Below are 23887 nucleotides of genomic sequence, written 5' to 3' on the forward strand. Positions count from 1 at the left end.
TGCAGGTCAAACTTATACTCACCTGACTATTCTATAGTGTTACCTATCATTTTGGTTTTCCTTTTTAATCAAGCCAGGCTTTTATGTATGTGTTGATTACATGATTTCCCACAGGATTGTTTTTAAAGAGTTGAAAATTTTATTTTCACATTTCACAATACAAATGAAAATTGCTTTTTTTTTTTTTGGGGGGGTCCCATTACTTCCCTCCAAAACTACTCTCACTTTGATAGGAAGGGAGAACCAGTTTTCCTTTTTACGCTCTTGGAAAACACCCCAAGTCACAGCACCATGATCTTCTGGTGAAGTAAAGCAAGTAATGTAAAACTGATATGAAGAGGCTCCTCAATCCCTTTATCTTTCTGGTCAGGTCTTTCCTCGCCAGGTGGGCACCATCATGAGACAGGCAGGTCTCATCACTGGGGGCCCAGGCATCGTAGGTATGTGGCCTCCCATAGGCAGCCTCATTCTAGAAGCAGGTCCCACCGGCATGATCCCAGGAGGAGGAGGGCCCCCCATGTGGGGTGCTAGCTTCATCCCTGGGCAGGAGGTCCCGGGAGACTGGGGTGATGTGGGATCATTGCCCCTGCAGGAGGAGGAGCAGAGAATGGGATAGAAGATGTCTTTCCTTGTTGAAATGGCCACTGTTTTATGTCAGGCTCTGAGCCTACCCTTCCATTCATTTCTGATAGTAGTCTTTCCCATTCTCTTTGGGCTTCCTACCACTGCAGAGTCTTTCTCACGGATGCAGAATCCTGGGGGAGGGATGGATCACAGTAGTCACAATAAAACAGGCATGTTGCTCCACAGGCCGTTGGCAGCTCTGTTCCCCATAGGACTGTATGTTGGGTGTTTGAGGTAGTGCCTTTCCTCTGCCCCAGATATACTTAAACTTCTGATAATGTAACTTAAGACTCAAATGGCCTCTATAATATAAAAATTCTTCAAATAGGAAGTAGAATATGTTTAGCTGCCCAAACTCACTGTATCTCAAGTTTGTTCAGTTAGGTTGTCTATCATTTTTTTTTCTTATCAAGGGATGAAGTAGAGGACAAAGATATAATGTTGTTTATAGTATACATGTCATTTATATTAATGGAGATATGAAACATACATACCTAAGCTGTCACAGTTTCTGTCTTAAGAGAAGTATGCTGCTGCTTAGTTGCTCAGTTATCTCCAACTCTTTGCAACCCCATGGACTGTAGCCCCCCAGGCTCCTCTGTCCATGGGGATTCTCCAGGCAAGAATACTGGAGTGGGTTGCCATGCCTTCCTCTAGGGGATCTTCCCAACCCAGGGACTGAACCCAGGTTTCCTGCATTGCCAGTGAATTCTTTACCATCTGAGCCACCAGGGAAGCCCCAGCCCTTAATTTGTTCTCCTAAAAGACTAAAGAGATCATTCCAGATTTGGATGACCCTAAGGTATTTTCCATTGAAATGGGAGGCTTGTGATTAATATTCAAAGCAATGCAATTGGCCTGGCCTTCTTTCCAAAGAATGCTATTTTTCAGCTTTTTTCCATGCTGAGTTCCATGAAAAAGATGTCATATGTTAAAGAGAGTTTTACAGACATTATTAGCATGGGGTTTGAATTTGACAGTGTAAGGATGTTTTTGTACTGAATTTTTTTCATGAAATATAAACTTGAATAGTAACACTGAAAATATTAGAGAACATTTTAGTATAAAGGATAGTGCTAGACATATAACTAAAGCAAGAGATGCATCCTCTTGCTAAGATGCCTAGAATTCAGAATATTTTGGGCCTTTTCATCATAAGCATGCTAAGGGTCATTGGAACTGAGTGTCTTGATGGTATCATCTGTAAAATGGAGTTAATGGCCCCTTTTCCTTACTTATCTCACAGAATATGGTGAAAGATAATAGAACTTTGCAAGTAGCCTTACAAAATCATTACACAAATAGAAAGTTTTACTATATCTGTGTGGGAATATGTCCTTTGAAACACATTAAGGAAGAGAGTACTATGTCTTAGAACTGAGGATACTATTTTTTGCAGGTTTCCAAATGTATGACATGGCTGGAAATATTAATCTTATTTGTTCTTTAATTTTGTAAATGAGAATAATTTCTCACTTCCTTTTCATGAAAATATCTAAAATCCCTTTAACATTTCAGAAAATTTAAATATTTATAATTTTTAATTTCAATAGAAAAATTAATTTTCCCACATCATTCCTCTAAAAGTTCAGTTTTACTTGGAAATGGTTTATCAGTGAATGACTTCTATACAGGGAAAATTTCTCTCCTACACATACTACTTTTAAACACATTTTCTGAAGTCCATCAGCTTGCAGGCCCCCTTCACCCTCTAATTCAATGATATCCTGGCATACCTTTACCATTTTTCTCAGATCAGAGTGATAGCATTTTTCTCTCCAAGGCTAATCTCTTGATCTTGTTATTCTCTGTCCTCAAGCTTTCCACTGTTCAATCCTGATCAAAGCTTTTCCAATGGTATACTGAGATCTCCGTGTTATGTATTTTCATTATCTTCTATGATAGGAATTTAAGAAATGTGATGAGTAAATAATGGCCATACCTGAAACTCTGATCCTTGGCCAAAATATATGTATATATGATTTGTTTCACTAGTAAAGTTGCTTTATTATATTTTTTATTTGTTAGTCTAACTCTACATACCATTAAAAATAAGCAAGAAATTGTGATGGGAAAAATTTTGATGTCAAAATGTGTAACGCATACTTAAGGGTTAACTGTAGTAAGAAATATGTGAACGTTATAGAGAAAGAACAAAGCATTTTTGTTAAATGTAGAAGAAGGTGGAAATAAATTGGTACTCAAATTCATTTCCTGTGTAGAAAGATGAAACTTTACAAATGTAAATTATTTTATATATTTATTGCACAGTTAAAATCTCAATAAATTTTGAGGTTTTCAATAATTTAAAATTAAAATTTACTAAAAATAAAAGTGGGTGGTCATATTCAATGTATTTTAAGTTGTTAAGGTGGGGATTTATTTACCCTGCTGTTTGGTCACAAAGTCATGTCTGACCCTTCTGTGACCCGATAGATAATAGCCCGCCAGGCTCTTCTGTCCATGGGATTTCTCTGGCGACTAGAGTGGGTTACCATTTCCTTCTCCAAGGGATCTTCTGGACCCAGGGGTCAAACCCATGTCTCCTGCATTGGCAGGCAGCTTCTTTACTACTGAGCCATCAGGGAAACCCAGGAATTTACCCTATCAAATATCAAATCACATTATAAAACCACTGTAATTGAAACATGAGATATTAGGTTATAAAAGACATTAGACCTCAGAAATAGAACTAATAATTTCATATATGACAGAGATGAAATCTATTCCCTTTTCCTTTCTAATGTTAAAAACCTATCTATACTTTTAATTTTTGAGTAGCTTTCCTATTGGAGATTACCCATTTTATTTTTAGTTTTTTGAAGTCAATTTTTAATTAATTTACAAATTCAACCTTTTTCACATTTAAATTAATTGATGTCTGTGTATATATAAATATAAGTAATTTTCATCTTCTTTCATTGAATCTGTTTTTGTTTGCAAATTCTCTAATATAAAGTTTAGTTTCCTTTATTCTTTTTATTATATGGTCTGTTTAAAAAGCTTTTAAAGGTATAAATGTGAAGTTGAGGGTATATTTGGTTAATATCTCATGTTTTTCTAAGAGAGATTTTACTTGTTTTCACTTCTAATATAACCTGCAGTTGTGCAACTGTAGTTTTGATTTTCTCTTTAAACCTAAGAGAACTGAGAAGTAATTTTTGTCTGTTGTTGGAATTTTTGTTTGTTTGTTTTTTTTTTTGATTGCCTTTTTTTGCTCATTGGTCTGTACAAGATATTCTTTTATGGAAGTCAATTAAATTATAATTATTTCTGTTATCAGTTTTTACTAATGAACTATGAAAACATGAAAAGAGGTAAATTATCTTTTAGAGTGGTATGTGATTCAATGTTTACTTTATTAATCTTGTTTAAATCCTAGGACATAATTTTTGATTTTTTTTTAACTTTGTCTATTGAAAAACTGAGAAAGAATGTGTTGAATTTTCCTAATAATGATGTATTTCTGTTTGATCATCATTGTATTTTTCAGTTTTGTTGTGTACACTTCAATGTTAAGTTATTCAGCTCCCAAGTTTTGTGACTGTGTTACTGGATATTTTATGTTTACTCAGATACACGTTTTTGTGTGTGTTCACAATGTGTCTGATTTTCTGTCTAAAATTAGTACTCTCGTTCCTGGCATTTTTGTTCTTCTTTGCTACTCTAATATTTGTTCCTACTTTTATTTTAAATGATTTTCTTGTAAACCATATTTATTAGAATTTTATTTTTCCTTGTAAAGTTATCAGAGACTTGTTACTGAGAAATGCACCATGTATTTATTGCTGTAACGCAAGATTTTTTGCTTTATTTTCCATATTTTGGGAAATATGTGTACACTGTTTGAACTTTGCCACTTTTTTAAAATCACCTCTTTAATGAAATAAGAACAAAATGGTATGTTTTAACTTTCTCCATAGTTACGAGGAGGAATTTTGCCTAGTTTTATTTTCCCCATTCTTTTCTTTTTAAATACGTGTATATAGAACTCCAAAATATTTTAAAATCATATTCTATTCTAAATCTTATTCTAGTTTAAGAATAATTTTTCACACTTTTAATGCTGTCAACACATCTTCAGCTATTTTTTTAGATTTAACTTTATAACTAAGCAATTTTTATATTTATCATAAGTAAGCTCGCAACATAGCTCCCCACTCTTTAAATTTAAATATCAAGCTACTTAAACATAGATTCAGATAGTATTTTAAAGAATGACATAGATTTAATATTTTCTGAACTTTGACTTTTTCTGTGAATATCACGGTGTTGCCTGTTAATAGAAACAATAACGGCCTAGGTATAAAGTTTTAAATCCCAACGTTTTCTCCTGAGGAATAAGAGATATTTAAACCAAAAGAAGGACTGTATGTGTGGAGTGAAGTCATGATATTGTTGTGTGCTAAAGGGATCAGAGTGAGTCTGTGTAATTCCACAGGGCAAAACCAAGATCAAAGGTAGAAGCTATGTAGAAAGCTGGATGAATAAAAAGTTGATCTCTTTAACACAGAGAGTGTTTTAAAGATAGAGGCAGAGTTGCCTTACAAAGTCATAAAATGTAGTACAAGTTTTCCTTCAGTGACTTTGTGCCTCCTTCTTAAGATATTGTAGAGGGAATTTATACTAGATTGTTTTAAGAGTAGGCAACTTTCCCTTAGGTAGGTATTTGCCTCAAAACTAGAGGATCCATCTCTTATCAAGGCTGATACATTGTTTAGTGAATTGTAAATAGATGGAACCATTAAGATGAGACTTTACATAAACTGCATTTATTTACTCATTTTTGAGAAAAAAATAAAGCCTTGGCTACTTTGGTTAATTAATTAATAGCCTGTTGCCATCACAGTGTCTCAGGCTTTTGCTGCATGATGGTTGGTGGAGGGGGCATGGCTTGAGGAGGCGTAGCTTGCGTTTCAGGTATTCAGTAGACGTGGCTCCTTTGCTGCCATCTTTCCGTAGCTAAACTAAGCATCCATACTGCTCACTGAAGTCCGCGAGAGGATTGTAACCAGAGAAAAAGCCCTCTAGTGAAAGATCTGTTTGTAACTCTATTACATAGTGTGTGACTGTTAACTAGAGGGATTCTAAATAGTTCTTTGAGGAACGTTTTTATGCTTTTTTTAAATTGCTGAGTTCCAAATATCACTTGGTGGGTAGTCTAAATATTTAATGTTAACATAACAAAAAGAACACTACTTTTATTGTTAAACAACACATACCAACTACATAGAAGGGAAGAACAGAGCAACTATATAGATTCTGAATTTCCATTTTAGAAAACTGTCACTGAATGTGTAACATACCATTCTCACTTAACTTTTAGCTGAACCAGATAACGTGAAAGAACTTAGAGGAAAACAGCAAAGAGAAGCTGAACTTCTGTTTTATCCTTTACATGAGCTCCTGTTCTATCTCCCCTGCACAGTAGGGTGATCATAGTTCATGGTATTAGTAAAGCACGACCAAAACCTTACTAGGGTTTAAATATAGCCTGTGACCTCAGGGAATTTCTGGATTTTAGTTCTTGTTCTGCCAGCTCCTGTTAGATCTTTATCAATTACCAGAGCTTCAAATTCCTTATCTGAAATCGGAAGGGCTATTGCATGTAATAATAATACCCATTGCTATACTGAGTACTTGCTATGTGCCACACATTGTGCTAAGCACTTTATATATATATTATTTTATTTAATCTTCACAACAACCCATATGTTAGAGATGTGACCCAACTGATACTACCATTAGAACGTTGGTCTGCCAGACAGCAAATCTATATACTTGAAAACAATATAAATCGTAAAAACCAAATCTAGGTCTAAAATTTTATGAGAAATTGGGCTTGGACTAACTAATGTCAATTACACATTGAATTCTCTGTTTATGGTGAAAACTACCAATGAGTTAATTAACCATACTATTCCTGGGTCATTTGATTTAATTCTGGTCCTTAGGTTTAGTCTCCTCCATCATTCCTCTTTCTGTGGCTGCCTGTTTTGCTTTCTCTTATTAAGAAATTTTCATTTTCACTGCATTTAAGCTGTCAGTATTATCCTTTATCTGGTGTTATGTTTAGCAAGTTAAACTATCCTCATAATTTTCTCAAATTTCTAGAAAAGTCCTGTTGGTATTTGATCTGCATTGCATTTTAACATACACTGTAGTTTGAAGAAATTTGACATCTATAGTTATTCTTTAAATATTCAGTCTCATCGCACAGGAGTGCAATATATCCCTGTAATTATATTGTTTTTTATAGTATTTCCCAATAATATTTTATATCCTTCAGTATATGTTTCAGTTCAGTTCATTTCAGTCGCTCAGTCATATCCGACTCTTTGCAACCCTATGAACTGCAGCATGCTAGGCCTCCCTGTCCATCACCAACTCCTGGAGTCCACCCAAACCCATGTCTGTTGAGTCGGTGATGCCATCCAACCATCTCATCCTCTGTCGTCCCCTTCTCCTCAGGCCCACAATCTTTCCAAGCATCAGGGTCTTTTCAAATGAGTCAGCTCTTCACATCAGGTGGCCAAAGTATTGGAGTTTCAACTTTAACATCAGTCCTTCCAATGAACACCCAGGACTGATCTCCTTTAGGATGGACTGGTTGGATCTCCTTGCAGTCCAAGGGACTCTCAAGAGTCTTCTCCAACACCACAGTTCAAAAGCATCTAACATATTCCTTCTTAAATCAATTTGTAGGTATTTTCTTTTTCTTTACTAGTTTCTTTCTCATTTAGTGGCCCTTCTCTTTTCTTGATCTTCTCCCTGTCCCATCAAAAGTAGATGTTTAAAACACTTTTATCTTATAAAACTCTAGGTATAGGATTTCCTGTATCCTAACTGTGCTCTCTTCTATCGCAGTGATTGCAACTACTACCTACCTGTACATAGATGCCTTCCACATTTATATATTAACCCAATCTATGTCTACAATTCCCTGTAGTCTTCTCTACCAGGTACTATTAGCAATCCCAAACTCAAAATATCCAGAACCAAACTCATTATCTTATTTCTGAGGATAAATTCATGCATTTGAATTCCATATTTTGCTTAATAGTATTATAACATGTATCCAAATTCAGAGTATTAGAGAATCTGCAGCCAGGTCTTTAGGCTTTAAGTTCTGTGATGTTTCCAGCATCTATCCCCTTGTCTCCACTGTCATAACCACTGTCAGAGTTCATGCTCTCCTGAAATCTTGTCTGGATTATTGCTTTGATCTTTAAACCTTTCTTTTGGTTTCCATCTTCTTTCCTGCCATCCCATCTAGCCTGATAACCATCCTGTTCTTCTTTCTATGGCGCAGCATCATTTCAGTCTGTCCTGTGGTCAGGATGCTGCAATAGTCCACGGTAGCTCCTTGCCTAACTCAGGACAAGTTCCTCAACTTAGAAGTTAAGACCCTCTTACTCCAGTTTCTTTGCATTCTCCCTTTCAGGTGATTCTAGTCTTCAAGCCATTTACAACGGAACTGTTCACTTCTTTAGAAATACCTGATGATTTTATTCATCTATCCAAATAGGTCATACTGCAGCTGCTCCCCTGAATACCTCCTTGCTCACCTCTACCTAGTGAAGCCTGTCTACTTAAAAGTATATGATAGCTCCCTCACCTCATACCTTAATTTTGGAAACTTGTCATGGTATAACAGGAATATTATGCTGTTTATGTACATGAATTTTCTTCATTTCTAGATTTTTCAGCTCTTTGACTGCAGAGATTTGATCTTACTCATCTTTCATGCTACTCAGTCTTTTGTGCAGATATAGAGTTCCCCAAATATTCATTAAAACAAATTATCAGTTCAGTGAGTTCAGTCACTCAGTTGTGTCCGACTCTTTGCAACCCCATGAATTGCAACACGCTAGGCCTGCCTGTCCATCACCAACTCCCGGAGTTTACCCAAACCCATGTCCATTGAGTCGGTGATGTGATCCAACCATCTCATCCTCTGTGTCCCCTTCTCCTCCTGCCCTCAATCTTTCCCAGCATCAGGGTCTTTTCCAATGAGTCAGCTCTTCGCATCAGGTGGCCAAAGTACTGGAGCATGCTTTGGCATTGCCTTTCTTTGGGATTGGAATGAAAATTGACCTTTTCCAGCCCTGTGGCCACTGCTGAGTTTTCCAAATTTTCTGGCATATTGAGTGCAGCACTTTCACAGCATCATCTTTCAGGATTTGAAATAGTTCAACTGGAATTCCATCCCCTCCACTAGCTTTGTTGATAGTGATGCTTTCTAAGGCCCACTTGACTTCACATTCCAGGATGTCTGGCTCTAGGTGAGTGATCACACCATCATGATTATCTTGGTTGTGAAGATCTTTTTTGTACAGTTCTTCTGTGTATTCTTGCCACCTCTTCTTAATATTTTCTGCTTCTGTTAGGTCCCTACCATTTCTGTCCTTTATTGAGTCCATCTTTGCATGAAATGTTCTCTTGGTATCTCTAATTTCCTTGAAAAGATCTCTAGTCTTTCCCATTCTGTTGTTTTCCTCTATTTCTTTGCATTGATCACTGAGGAAGGCTTTCTTATCTCTCCTTGCTATTCTTTGGAACTCTGCATTCAGGTGGATATATCTTTCCTTTTCTTCTTTGCTTTTCACTTCTCTTCTTTCATAGCTACTTGTAAGCCCTCCTCAAACAAATTAAATGGACCCCAATTATAGGAATTGGTGGTTCAGACAAAGAAACAAATATCTAATTTTGATTAGATTCAGAAGGTGCCTTGGTTAAAATAAAACCTGAGGTAATGCTGATTTCTTCATTTTGCCCTTATGTGATTCAAATTTTAATTTTAAGGTGAGCAGCTGAGAACCTCTGATTACAAAATCCTGCATGTCATTGGGTTTTTCATTGTTAAAATGAGTTATTTGCTTGAAATGCATCATTGCACCTAGGTATTTGATTCAAAAGCTGTGATTTATGACTTAGACTGGAATTTTATAGGAACAATGTCATATTACACCTGAAAATGTCATTTATTTTCATGCTGTATTTAAATTACACTTATACCAAGTTACAGCAATGTTTAAAAAGTAATATTCAGTGCTTCCTTACATTTGCCATTTTTTTTTATCAGAGTAGAACTTGGTTCAAAGTTAGTGAATGGGGAAACAATTTTGCCACAAAAATGTTACTGTTGAATAATTAATCAAACAAGAAATGTGTTCAGGTATATGGTTTTGTCTTTCTTTGTTGTGAGAATTTCATTTTATTTTTGAAATGAATATATTCATGCCCCTGGATTTTCCCTTTTGAAATGGGATTCATAACATATCTCAAAACTAAACCCATGGTACATTTTACAGAAGGTAATATAGATACAATTTTCTGATGAATGTGAAGAGTATTTTTCCAAAATGGATTTAAACTAGAATATTCAGAGGTGGGTGTGCCTTAGTGTATTCTGGAGGAAATAAGCAATCACTTAAAAGAGTGGATAACTGGGTACAGTAGTGAATGTAAAATAAAGTTGAGATAATCAAAGTGCCTCCTGACTCTATAAGAATGATCAGGGATTAATATTCAGCATTTATTCATTTTTTTATGTTGTGTGAGAAAGCATTGAATATGTTAGTTTCACCCTTTGTCCAGAAATAACTGCAGTTCACATTGCCTGCATTTTTAAATTCAGATCAATAATTGAGAATTTTAACATCCCCCTTTATTACTAGTAATTTTGAAAATTCCCTATTTCTCACTTGACTGCAAACCACAAAATAATATGCTTTCTTCATAGAATATGTCTCTGATCCCCACATTTCTACCCACTCCCAGTCAGAGATGACTGAAGCAACTTAGCAGGCACACACACCAATTAGGAGAAACAAATGTGTCATAATGCATAATTGTTGTTTGTTTCTGGGAGGTCTTTTTCCTTTGAAGTGGCAGCGTACTTGTTTGTCTTATTTGTTTTGCAATAGAGGTACAGATTTAATGAGAAGGCAGTGGCATTCACCTCTATTTTCCTGGAGATCAGTTGTGGGTGTTTATGAGGTATGTGATGGTGATTTTATGGGTCAGAAATCTAGGATTTAGGTACCTTATAGACAGGAGCAATCTAACCAACCCATGTAGGAACTGAACTTATAACCAATAAAACAAATGGGTGAACAAACAATAAAAAGATCAAGTTGGTTTGAAAAGTAAAAGCTTCAACTTTTTTAGGTCATGTTCAGAGCTTCTAGTCAAAACCATTTCTGAACACAACTCCAAATAACTCTAAGGTTTTTAAAATATTCATAGTAGTATTTTATTCACTAATTTGTACCTATTGAGATGAGTACCTGCTTTCTATTACTGATGCCAAGAGTACCTTGTCCTGGGGAATTTCATTTTGTGTGATAGAAGACAAATAAGCAGCAAAATGATTTTATATGGTTTACCTATTCTGAACAGCAGTGTTACTTTTTTTTTTTTAAGTATTACATAGCTAAATAAGTCTGGAAAATATTGTATTAACATTCAATCAGGCTTTATTTTTTTGCTTCCTTACAAGAGTACTTAGATTTTAACATTTTAATCTTTTTTTAACATCTTCATTTTATTTATTTTTGTAATTTTTTTTTTAACTTATCTGGCTCTTGGGTCTTAGTTGTGGCACATGAAATCCAGTTCTCTCACCAGGAATGGAACTTGTGCCCCTACGTTGGGAGCACTGAGTCTTAAGCACTGGTCTGCCAGGGAAGTCCCTAATATTTTAATCTGCACTGTGAATCTATTAGAGGAAAATATGGTGTGTGGCATTTCATAATCTAATTCATCTCTGAAAACTCTGTACACAGTACGTATCAGCTCCATTTGTTCTATAGAACACAGTTTGAGACTGATTATCTGTAATATGCGTGTGTGTGTGTTAGTTGCTTAGTCGTGTCCGACTGCTTGCAACCCCATAGACTGTAGCCCACCAGGCCCCTCTGTCCATGGGATTCTCCAGGCAAGAACACTCCAGTGGGTTGCCAGTTCCTTCTCCAAACGAAACTATAGAACGAAAGAAAGTGAGATCTCTCGGGCGTGTCCTGCTCTTTGCTACCCCATGTAGTGCAGCACCCCAGGCTCCTCTGTCCTCCACTATCTCCCAAATTCATGTCCATTGAGTTAGTGATACTGTCTAACCATCTCATCTTGTACCGACCCCTTCACCTTTTGCCTTTGATCTTTTCCAGGATCAAGGTCTTTTCCAATGAGTCGGTTCTTCATATCAGGGGGCCAAAGTATTGGAGCTTCAGCTTCAGCAGCAGTCTTTCCAGTGAATATTCAGGGAATATTCCAGTGAATATTTCCTTTAGAATTGACTGGTTTGATCTCCTGGCAGTCCAAGGGACTCTCAAGAGTATTCTCCAACACCACAGTTCAAAAGCATCAGTTCTTCAGTGCTCAACCTTCTTTACTGTCCAACTCTCACATTCATACATGACTACTGAAAAAAACCATAGCTTTGACTAGATGGGCCTTTGTTGGCAAAGTGATGTTGCTGCTTTTTAATATGCTGTCTAGGTTTTTTTGTCATAGCATTCTTTTCCAGGAGCAAGCATCTTTTAATTTCATGGCTGCAGTCACTCTCCACAGTGATTCTAGAGCCCAGGGAAATAAATCTGTCACTGCTTCCACTTTTTCCCCTTCTACTTGCCATGAAGTGATGGGACCAGATGCCATGATCTTAGTTTTCTAAATGTCAAATTTTAACCCAGCTTTTTCACTCTTCCCTTTTATCCCTGTCAAGAGGCTCCTTAGCTCCTCTTCACTTTCTGCCATTAGAGTGGTATCATCTGCATATCTGAGGTTGTTGATATTTCTCCCACGAATCAAACTCTTGAGAGTCCCTTGGACTGCAAGGAGATCCAACCAGTCCATCCTAAAGGAAATCAGTCCTGAATATTCATTGGAAGAACTGATGCTGAAGCTGAAACTCCAATACTTTGGCCACCTGATGAGAAGAACTGACTCATTTGAAAAGACCCTGATGCTGGGAAAGATTGAAGGCAGGTGGAGAAGGAGATGACAGAGGATAAGATGGTTGGATGGCATCACCAACTCGATGGACATGAGTTTGAGCAAGGTCCAGGAGTTGGTGATGGACAGGGAAGCCTGGTGTGCTACAGTCCATGGGGTTGCAAAGAGTTGGACATGACTGAGTGACTGAACTGAACTGAACTGAACCTTGATTCCAGCTTGTGCTTCATAAAGCCCAGCACTTCACATGGTATGCTCTGCATAGAAGTTAAATCAGCAGGGTGACAATACACAGCGTTGTTGTACTCCTTTTCCAATTTTGAACCAGTCCATTGTTCCATTTCCAGTTCTAAGTGTTGCTTCTTGACCCACATACAGTTTCTCAGGATATAGGTAAGGTGGTCTGGTACTGTCATCTCTTTAAGACTATAGAGGGTATAAATACAAAATTCACAAGAAAAGCCACATATCTAGGCTTTTCTAAGCTATGTTTCATGATAGCTTTTTGAAGCATGTTAAACTTATTTGCCAAAACAGAACCATAATATAATCTTGATAAAAGGTCTATGTGACAGGTTTCCTGTAGGAAATTTTTAATTTAAAGAATATGTTTTCACATTGCCTCCAACAAGAAAAATAAATATATTGACAATTTGACAATGATAATATGAAATTTTACTTGGCACCATTTTTCCTATTATTAGACCTTAAAAAAAGAAACTCTAAAATAAGGAATAAGGCAAGCCTATCTATCATTTTGAAATATAAAGGAATATAACCTGAGCCCCAAGTTAAACATCCATTCTTTATGTAGGCTGAAGAAAGAGGAAGTGTAAGGAAAACAACTAGTGGTTCTGAGTATTAAGCTTCTTGAAAGCACAGATTATTTATTTTCTACTTTCCTTCTATATGCCCAGGGCCTACAAAGGTGCCTGGTGCATAAAGTCATCCAAAATATTACTTTTCTACTTCAGTGGAATTTCAAGAATTGTCCTGGGGTACTTAATAAGATGGGGCCACTGACTCACCAGTAGCCCCTGGGTCAGGTCATCTTAACTCTGCAAAAGCCAGTCCATTGTAGATGCCACCAGGAGACCTGAGTGTCTGTCTGCCGGACTCCAGTGACATTCAAAGAGGTAAATGATTAGAACTCTGGTAAATAGTCACCAGTGAAGAAAAGTTTCAGCTTGTCCAAGCCAATGTGCAAAGTGTGGTCAAAGGATATTTGAAATGAGTAACAATCAGAAGTAGAAACCTGATCCTGTGTCTGTAATGAAAAATGATCTACCTGTGAAGTGATGGAGGCTCAAGGAAGACTTCAGCCTGCGAAAGGGGAAGAGAGGACATTAACGTATCAGGATCTTATAGTCCTCACCCAAGGTGCAGGAGGGAAAAATCCAGCTGGAAGAGGTAGAGTTGTGGCCAAAGGTATCAGGGTATGAAATGATAGCAGAGAACTAGAGGGCATTCTTATTTATCTCTGTTCTTCATGGTGGTGTACGTGTGGCTCAGTTCAAAACAGCCTTGGTTTTGATGACCTTGGGAGAGCAGATTTTCCAGCTGGGAAGCAGATTGGCCCCGATTGTCAGGTTGGGTTCCAGGAAGATTCCGTCTGCATTGTAAGTACATACCTAATCAGCTTTGGTACTTCAATTTTCTTTGAGTCAGCCTGACCCACTTTTATATAATGGAAAAAACTGAAAATTCCAGATTAAATTATTAACTTCGCATAGGGTTAGATATCATATATCAGAGCCAGAGCCCAGACTCTAGTCTTCAGATATAGATAAGCATACTTATAACTCTGCCTTCACCTTTGTCCCTTTCCACATTAGCTTTTATGTATAGTCTGTATTTTAGACTGCTTTAAGAATAGATCTTCCTCTTTTTCTACACCATTTCATTAGGACATGTAGTTTACTCATCACCTCAGTCTCATAATAAATAGATAATTATCTTATTTTTTTTCACATATGTACCTTATACAAAAAGTAACAAAAAGACCAGCACAAAATAAGATAACCCATCTTTCAGTGGTCACATATTCTTTTTTTCCTTGTTAATCTCACACATTAAAAAGAAGTTCCTGTTTCACATAGTCATGTATTTTTCTCAGTATCTGAGAGCTGAAATGTTAGAAGGGGGTCTTTTGTTCTAAGATCCATTATAATCACCAAATATATTTTAGGATTCAAAATGTGAAGGCTCTTTTGGACATCAGGGCAATAAAGGAGATTATAAAATGTAGTTTGAGAAAAGAAGGACACTAAAAGAAGGAAAATATCTCAAGAAAAATTGTTCCCAGGACTTTAAAATACTGATTTTTCTATGGTGGAGTTTGCTCATACAGAGGAAAAATGTGAAAAGTATTCTGTGTAAAAGTGTATGAACAAAACTGTTACATTTGGAAAATGTGCACAAACATTTTCACCTTTCATTTGTCATTTTCTTTTTAAATCTCAAATTTTCTTTTAAAATTTTTTACTAGTATACCCCAGTATTACTCCAGATACACATAGGAACTGTTTCACTTAGTGTTAACTTAGTGTTATCAGTTTTACTGGGATTTCCTATTTCAGTAGTTTACCCAAAATAAGGTGTTGTGGTTTTAAAAATAAATTGTATAAAAACAATACATCACTCAATTCATTTTTATTATGGACTATATATAGTAGATATGTATTATATGTACTATGTATGTATATTATGATAAATTTAAGGACATCAGCACCAATGATTTGTGTAACTGTATTTATATCTATTTATTTGGCCCTTCTCATTAACCAAGCCAGGGATCAAACCTAGGTCTCCTGCGTTGCAGACAGATTCTTTAGCATCTGAGCCACTAGGGAAGCCCAGAACACTCATATTGTATTTTTAATACCATTTCCTGTTTATAAAATGCAAAAAAAAAATCATATGAATTCTTCCAAATATCTTTTTCTCTTTCATATTTTGGAACATTTCTCATTTGAGTTCTAAAGATATTGCTGCCAGTGGAATACTTTATTGTGGTTTAATTTTAAAATCTGTATTCCATAAAAACTAAAAAAAAAAAATGAATGTTTAAATATATATGCAGGTAATTTTTTTCTTTTAATTTTGCATTCTGAACTCACATAACTATCCTAGCTCTTCAATTTCTGTTCAGGAGAAGTTCATCTGTATGAGTGTTTATGTTGTCAACACAGCAATCAGATTGAAGAAAGACATTTTACAATGCAATCACCTTTGCAATTGCCGTTTCTGCAGTGATGGCTATCTAAGCGAATTATGTCACAGTCTTTTTTTCTTCCCTTTCTTCATTTAACTACTTGATAGCACTTTTCTACTAAACCCCTCCTTCTAGAATAATTGAAATAATATCCCAAGAACATTAGAAATCCCCAGAAAAATTCCAAATTTTATTTTTAAAGGTCTGAAATGCCGTCCTAATAGAAAATGTCATCTGGAGAATCCTGAATTAGAAAAGCCATCCATGGGTTGTGGACTATGGGGCCACATTTATTTATTTTGACTATTATGGATATAATAAATCATTCTAAAATAATGTTGACATTTATGCATTCTGCTAACATGGCAGTTTAACAGCCTGCTCCATATACTGCTGCTTGAGTTAAGGATTTGCTATCACATTTTCCAGCTTAGTTCTCCCAATCTGAACACAGCAGACAGTGGTAATGTCAACTGCAGAAGTGCCAAGAGAGAAAAAGATGGATAGTGTATTCATATTTATGGGCGATTTTAAACTTCATGCCATTGAGCACATTTCTCTGAATGGCTCTTCTAGCTCACAGCTTTTGCTTCTTTTCTCTCTCTTTGGGCTACATGAAGGCTTTTTTCGCTTTAGGTATGGCTTTCACTTTGATTTAATCCTGCTCTCTCTGCCCACCAACAGGAACACAGAATGCATTAGCAAGAAAGATATCATAATTGAAATCAATACCATGACTTTGAAGAGTGTTTCCATGATGAGTTCTGGTCCTGTGTATTTTATATGCTGCCATAACCGTGTTGATGTAATGGATTAGACATTTCCATCAATTCAGTCCACACCACCGCCTCCCCTCCACACACACTAGTGCACACGCATACACACACACACTAGCACAATGCTTGGTAACATTTCTTTTAGAGTGAATTTATTGTTCAGCTCTTGGCCTGCCAGTTGTTTGATTAGACTGAACCATTCAATACATAAAAAGAAGAAATGTATTTGTTCTTCAAGTCAAAAATGTGACTCAAGCACCACAGTGAACATTGTCTCTGCCTTCACTATAAAGGTACTAATTCAGATATGCAAATGAGCATATATTTCAATTTATGATTGCTATTTGCATGACATTTTCCCCACTTGACTTCTAATCATTGTTGACTCCTGAAACCTTCTTGGCCATACTTGACTGCCCATATTTTCCTACACTAATTCATTAAGTGAGCTTTTTCTAGCACTTTGCCCTTCTACCATGTCCCAATCTCTCAAACACAAACTTTGAAATCTTGCAAGTGTGGAATGAAGTGGGGTGATGACCTCTCTGTGTCTTATTTTCCTGTAGAAAATGTGTGTATGAATTCTAAAGAAGGACCTTAATACTGAATACCAAAGCCAGACAACCCACCTCTGAAATTGTCTTCTGTGAGTTTTTCTAGTAACATCCTGGCCTTGGTAGTGGAGAAGCAACCATAGTAGCCACACTTAGGATATCCTGACTTTCTTACAGTCAAAGAACCATGATAAGAATTTGGCATTTCCTGCAGAAGCAAGAAAATTTTTGCTTTAAAAATTTTTTGCTTAGAAAATTCTCCATGAAAAGCACAGTAGGGATGCACACCAGATCCCTCTGGTGCTCATATTTTTTATTTTATTTTATTTATTTATTTTCTGTGCTGGGTCTTCTCTTTATGACCTTTGATTGTCCATGACTTCCTTGAATACCTGCAAAACTTCAACAATTGTCAGATGTCGCAAGAGTAGATTTCTAGACAAAGGGAATGTCATAATCCATTAGCATTTTTTAATCCATTGATTTTCTGCATGTGAATATAAAGGAAACCTTAATCAAGATGAGTTTATTTTATTTGCTACTGTGGATACCAATGAGCTTCCCAAGTGGCGCTAGTGGTAAAGAACCCACCTGCCAATGCAAGAGATCTAACAAGACATGGATTCAATCCCTGGGTCGGGTAGATCCCCTGGAGGAGGGCATGGCAACCCACTCTAGTATTCTTGCCTCAAGAAACCCACAGACACAGAAGGCTGGCAGACTACAGTCCATATGATTACAAAGAGTCGAACACAAGTGAAGTGACTTAGCATGCACGCATACAAGGTTACCAACATATTTTTCTTAAACTTCTATCTTTAGCTCTTGCTTTCTCTAAATTAACATTTGTATTCTGTCTAATATCACAAAGTTCTGTTGAAATTAGGAAAAATATTTATTTTTTTCTTTTTGTTCATTTTTGCTTTTCTGAATATACATGTCAAGCATAATCTTTCAATCTCTCATAAGCACATTTTAAGTGTATACCTATAACAAATCGTAAAATGCTGTCCTTTTTTTTTTTAAGTATAGGCATTAAAAGTTGAATCAGGAAATTTGCATATTTAGAATGTTTTTGATAATCACAAAATGCAAGCCAGAGGATATCTATTTTTTCCATTAAGGCTTCCCTGGTGACTCAAGGGTAAAGAATCTGCGAATCGAATCGCCAGTCTATGTCCGATGCAGGATACGGCACGCTTGGGGCTGGTACAAGGGAATGACCCAGAGAGATGTTGTGGGGAGGGGGGTGGGAGGGGGGTTCATGTTTGGGAACGCATGTACACCCGTGGTGGATTCATGTCAATGTATGGCAAAACCAATACAGAATTGTAAAGTAAAATTAAAAAAAAAAAAAAAGAATCTGCCTGCCAATGCGGGAGATGTGGGTTCAGTCTCTGGGTTGGGAAGATCTCCTGGAGAAGGAAATGGCAACCAACTCCAGTATTCTTGCCTGAAGAATGTCATGGGCAGAGGAACCTGGTAGGCTACAGTCCATGAGGGTTGCAAAATGATTGGACACGACTTAGCGACTAAACAACAATAACGTAATGGGGATATTGTTTCCACACACTCACCCTACAGTGTTGACGGTAAGATTATTTAAAAGCCATTATCTAGAGGTAAATGAATCCAGTACTACACAGATAATAAATACATGCATGCAAATGCTTAAAATAAATGTACAACTCTGCTGCTGCTGCTGCTAAGTCGCTTCAGTCGTGTACGACTCTGTGAGACCCTATAGATGGCCTCCCACCAGGCTCCCCCGTCCCTGGGATTCTCCAGCCAAGAACACTGGAGTGGGCTGCCATTTCCTTCTCCAATGCATGGAAGTGAAAAGTGAAAGTGAAGTTGCTCAGTCGTGTGCGACTCTTCGCGACCCCATGGACAGAAGACACTTAATATATAGTGGTTCCTAGAGATGTTAATTTTTATTAAGTAATTGAAAAGTGGCTGTTTCTAAACTGAGGTAATAATTTTACTTTTATTGACAAACAAAAAGAAGAGAAAGTTTGTGTTTGTTACACGAATAGCCTCTGCTGCCTTTTAACAGAAAAAAACACAAAACTACAGCAACAACAAGTAGAACCCAGGAACAAACAATGTATGTGTTTCTTAATAAGTCACTTTTCTGTCACTAGCTGCTATATAAATTCTCAGGAAACCAGGCAGAATAAAGGCATGCTGATTCATTTCATTTTTTTGTGCTTATCTGTTTATTTTCCTGAAGTTGTTTGATCACTCTGGCTTTTCATTTTCCATATCTTTATGGCTGTATGGACTATTTCTGAAGATTGGCTCAATATATCAGAATGCCATCTCTCCTGCCTTGTTAAGTTTCCTTCAGAAAAACACAGTTCTTAAATAACTTCCCTTCCCCTTTTATTGAAGCTTATCCAACAAATTGAACTCTCTAGGAACTTTCAAAAAACGAGGCTGACTAAATGTTTCTGCAGTTTCACAAGCCTGTCTGTATCTTGGAATGTTCAAGATGAAAATCTGTTGATGTGGATAACTAATAACATAGAAGTGTATCTTCTGTGCTTTGCTTAAACATGTTGCACAGGCAGAGCTTTTCAGGCAGCATCAGATTCAGGTTAACCATGAAGGAAAATATTGCAGAATGAATGTTCAGTCTCTGCATTTGGTTTGCATAGCCATGAGTCTACAGATATGTACATGTATATGTTAGGATGTGACACAAGAGTTTTCTAGTTAAGTGTCTTCTGTGATTTGTGATAGACAAACTCTTTGATAAACAAAGTTCTTCATATTCCCATTGAAATTCATTTAGTTCAGTACTTCCCAATAGACCTTTCTGCAGTGATGACGTTATTCTGTATTTGTACGGTTCAATGCAGCAGCCACTAGCTCCATGTGGCCTTTGCACGTGACTTGTGACTAGTGTGACTGAAGATCTGTATTTTTAAATTTTATTTAATTGAGTTAAATTTAAATAGCCACTTATAAAGGTAGCAATTGTTTTGGACAACTCAGAGCTAGTTGATATATGAATTCAACTTGACATGATTAAATCATTATTTTGTTCAGAGTGTACATGCAGTCATGTATCTTCAGCAACTCAGAGCTAAAAGAGGATATACGACTTGTCCCCTAAATCCAGTTCATGCAGACATTGTGCATGAACAGAATGAAGCTAGTTATATTAATAAGGGGAACATGCAAGAGACCATAACAGAGAGTAGTTCAGAGTATGCACGTTAGAATAGACAGACTTGAGTTCAAATCCTGTCTCTGACCTGCACTTGCCATGTTATCTTAGAGAAAACATTGAAAGGTCTCTGAGCTTCCATTTTCTAAGTTATAATTGGGGCTAATAATAATGAAATCATGTCTATGCAAAACTTAACACTCAACACAGGGAAGTGATGATGGTAAAGATGATCCTGTTCATGATAGTGTCACCTTCATACATTCAGACGTATTTAATCCCATTACTTCTATTAAAATACATCTACATTTCTCAGATGGGACAACTAAAACTCAAAGTCACCATATTCAAAATCACTTAACTAATCCAAAATTTAAATTATAAGTCTAATTCAAAAGATCTCATTCTACCACTTACTTCTTTTTAGTTCAGTTCAGTCACTCAGTCATGTCTGACTCTTTGCAACCCCATGGACTACAGCACGCCAGGCCTTCTTATCTATCACCAACTCCCGGAGCTTGCTCAACCTCATGTCTATCGAGTCAATGATGCCATCCAAACATCTCATCTTCTGTTGCCCCCTTCTCCTCCTGCCTTCAATCTTTCCCACCATCAGGGTCTTTTCCAAAGGGTCAGTTCTTCATATCAGGTGGCCAAAGTGTTGGAGCTTCAGCTTTAGTAACAGTCCTTGCAATGAATATTCAGGACTGGTTTCCTTTAGGATTGATTAGTTTGATCTCCTTGCAGTCCAAGGGACTATCAAGAGTCTTCTCCAATAGCAACAGTTCAAAATCATCAATTCTTCAACACTCAGCTTTCTTTATAGTCCAACTTTCACATCCATACATGACTCCTGGAAAAACCATAGCTTTGACTAGATGGACCTTTGTGGGCAAAGTAATGTCTCTGCTTTTTAATATACTGTCTAGGTCTGTCATAGCTTTTCTTCCAAGGAGCAAGCATCTTTTCCAATTTGACATCCAGCCAAAAGTCTAAACTTTTATTCTTAACTACAGATTTGTCACCCTGAAGATGATCTAAGTCGCATTTAGGGATGAGAATACTAAGTAGGGTATTGACAACCTTTAAAATAGGTTTACAAAGGAAGCAAAAAAGGAAAAAAAGACTAAAGCAAACAACAAAGAAATATGGGGGAGCCTCTCTGAATCTATATTTGAAGAATATACATTTCCTACCTTCTGAAAGAAGGTGGATGGCAGAGAGGAAAAAGAGCATATAAGCCACACAAATATGAGTGACTTGTCCTTAGGATTCAAGCCCTACCTGGCTCTACTTACCTATTTCAAACAATAAAAGCAGAAAAAGTTTCATAAAATACGGGTTCCCACCTTTCAAAAAGCATAACTCTTCCTGATATGTTCATTACCATCATTTCATCAGGCTAGACTAATCAAATCAACAACTTTTTCCTCGTTGGAGTAGGGATAGGGAGATAAAAGCCTGACTGCAAAAGAGACAGACAGTTCCCTTTTCCTGTGTTTAAGTATGGCAGAAAGACTTTAAAAGCACACCTTCAAAATTATTCTACTACCTGAGTAGTAGACCCTTTGATAGATGCTCCCTAGAGGAGAGGGAGATTTGTGTTATGACTCAATGCCAGGAAATACAACTGCCTTCAAACTAAAAAAAAAAAGAAAGAAAGAAAGAAAAAAACAGAGATGGAATTGACATTTTCCTGGTAAATCCAAGTAATCTAGGTCATGATTCCTAACTGGTGAGTAACTGACTCCTGCTGGGCTATAGTAATTAATTGCAAGAACCCATTGATTAATCTATATTTGTAGAGACTTGATTGGTAGACAGAATAAATAAATATTATATAAGCTGCAAATACTTGTTGCAAGGTTTGAAAATATACAGATGTGGTTTAATTGCAAAGATGGATTGATTTTAAACAGGAAATTCAGAGTGCTTGTGAAATTATGCATTTTCTCAACCACCATCAGAGAAATACAAGCAGTGGCATCATGGGAGAATCCATATTATTAAAAATCTGTCATGAAAATAATACCATACTGGAGCTGAGTTCCTGGCTCCATATGGCTTTCCCGAGACCTTCTGGGAATGATGCTTCTTTCTTGGTTATATGATATTTACTCTTGCATCTAAATTATCTAACTGGATAAAAATCTCATAAAGAAATGAATTTTAAAAAAATTTTGTTCTAATACCACAAAATAGTCACAGAAACAGTATCTAGAACACAGAGATGAGTTCATAAAACCCTACCAATTCTAGAGCTACTGATTCTCTTGTCTACTCAAATTTTATAGAAGTGTGAAAGCTTGAATTCAATTTTATTAAGGACAATTATACAGTCCTTCCACTTAAAGCACTAAGGGTCTTTATTTTTTTCTTTTGAAGAGTTTTACAAAATTTGCTGTTGATTATAGTATCACAAAACATTTATTATATCTCTCAGCTTAATAGCTCATATGGATAACATCTATTATAAAGAAAACCAATTTTTTAAAATTCTTTTAACTAATTTCCATGAATTAACAATATCTCATTAAACTGATAGAATTCAAGGATCGAAAATAACATAATTCCCAATTACTCTATTGAGTTCCATTTTAGAAATCTGTGGTCCAGTGACTACTAAAGTGTAGGGAAATTGTTCAAATTGTAGTATTCAGTTTTTTTGTTTATTTATAATCTACTGATTCAATGCCTAAAGTCACCGAGAAACACAGCTGGAGATGTAGCCACCACCAAGAAACAACCCAAAGCCATTAAAACTTGAAAAAACATTGAAATAATTGGGTCTTGAGTTTAGTATAAACAAGTTAATGTGATTTACTCACGCCATACAGAACATGGATTGTTTCTGACTTTATAGAAGGAACAAAATTCATTCAGAATTTCTTTTTTGGTTAAAATAGCTTTAGAGTAGGCTCACTGGAAGTTCTTTTGAATTATTTATGTTTATAGCCTTAAAGCTAAGTAGATAAGTTGGTGAATTTTTTTTTTTTAATGTGAATAGCTTTATAGCTTCTCTTCCCATGATACGCCTGGGAGGGTGAATCTGTTTTCTTATCAGTTGAAGTAAAATATAAAATACACCAAGGTGTTCATTTACTAAAATATTTCCATTATGTGTTAATCAAGCCACACCATTATTTCACCATATTCCCAAAATGTTCTAGAACAGTTTTGATTTCCTATAAATGTATTCTTTCTGAACAGTAAATATATTAACTATGAACTTAAGGAATAAAAGGAATAAGTTCATAGTTAATATATTTACTGTTCAGAAGGAATACATTTATAGGAAATCAGAACTGTTCTAGAACATTTTGGGAGTATGGTGAAATAATGGTGAAGAGATACCCCACACCCAAGGTAAGAGAAACCCAAGTAAGATGGTAGGTGTTGCAAGAGGGCATCAGAGGGCAGACACACTGAAACTATATTCACAGAAAACTAGTCAATCTAATCACACTAGGACCACAGCCTTCTCTAACTCAATGAAACCAAGCCATGCCTGCAGGGCAACTCAAGATGGGCAGGTCATGGTGGAGAGGTCTGACAGAATGTGGTCCACTGGAGAAGGGAATGGCAA

At 36.4% G+C, this 23887-nt stretch overlaps 1 pseudogene; it reads right to left on the minus strand.

Annotated features, from left to right (window-relative positions):
* Positions 1-354: 354 nt before the first annotated feature.
* LOC120865198 lies at positions 355-2369 on the minus strand (annotated as a pseudogene).
* Positions 2370-23887: the final 21518 nt, after the last annotated feature.

Source organism: Oryx dammah, unplaced genomic scaffold, assembly GCF_014754425.2.
Source record: "Oryx dammah isolate SB20612 unplaced genomic scaffold, SCBI_Odam_1.1 HiC_scaffold_1, whole genome shotgun sequence".
Classification (NCBI taxonomy): Eukaryota; Metazoa; Chordata; class Mammalia; order Artiodactyla; family Bovidae; genus Oryx; species Oryx dammah.